We start from the raw sequence: 1,235 nt of genomic DNA on the forward strand, positions 1-1,235 counted from the left end.
ATGTAGCCAGATTAGAACTTGAACTTAATGAATCTATTTTAATTTCAATCCACATAGGGAATAGTATTTTGGTTAAAATAGATATTTTTATAAGTTGAGTCGGGAGACCCTTATAAATAATTTAGGACTCTAAGTTAGGAATTCAAACCATTGAAATGAGTCAAGGAAGAGAGGTAAGCTTTAGATGAAGTGTGAGGAATATCGTAATCCTAGGCTTGTTTGATTTGATATTTATTTGCAGTATTTATATTTGATTTTCTAGTTTAATTTTGCTAACTTTATTTTAATTTGATATTTTTTGATATTGTTTGGATAAGATTAATTTGCTATAATTTTAGTACTTCGTAAACTTTTAGATCAATTTTCTGTGAAATCGATACTCTACTTGCTAGTATACTGTCTATTCGATACGTATACTTACGTAGTAGAATTTTAACTGACATCCTCCTTGTAACTTTAGTCATCCTTTAACTATATAGCTTCATACTGTATCACATGAGATGTATTGAGGTTGTACTTTTGATGAACAAATGCATTGAACATCGTGTAAATACTGGAAAGGTTAGAAGGTAGCGCCAACCAATATGCTATTGCACTTACACTTTCTAGGATCTTGAATGGTCTAATGTACCTTGGGCTCAACTTGCCCTTCTTTTTGAATCTCATTATCTCCTTGGTCAGTAAAACCCTTAAAAACACATGATCACCCACCTCAAACTTCAAGTCTTTATGTTTATGGTTGACATATGACTTCTGGCAATTTTAGGTCGCCAACATCCTCTCTTTTGTCATTTAGATATTGTCAATGGTTTTTTAAACAATTTCCAATTCAAGGAGCTTCCTTTCACCAACCTTAAACCAACAAATGGGCAATCTACACTTCCACCCATATAAAGCCTCATAAAATGCCATCTGAATACTTGCTGAAAAACTATTATTATAGGCAAATTCAACCAAGGGCAAGTGTCGGTCCCATGTGACTCCAAAATCAATGATACAAGCTCATAACATGTCTTCCAAAGTCTGTATAGTCCTCTCAGACTATCCATTTGCCTGGGGCTGGAAAGCTATACCAAAATTCAACTTTGTTCCCAATCTTTCCTAAATTTTCTCCGAAATCAATTAATAAACTAAGTACCTTTATTTGAAACTATGGTAACAGGGACTCTGTTAATTGCACAATCTCATTAACATACAAATTGTTAGGATTCAACCTCATGCTCAAACATGAAAAA

Source organism: Theobroma umbraticum, unplaced genomic scaffold (assembly GCF_002168275.2).
Source record: "Theobroma umbraticum cultivar Fairchild unplaced genomic scaffold, ASM216827v3 scaffold_477.0, whole genome shotgun sequence".
Classification (NCBI taxonomy): Eukaryota; Viridiplantae; Streptophyta; class Magnoliopsida; order Malvales; family Malvaceae; genus Theobroma; species Theobroma umbraticum.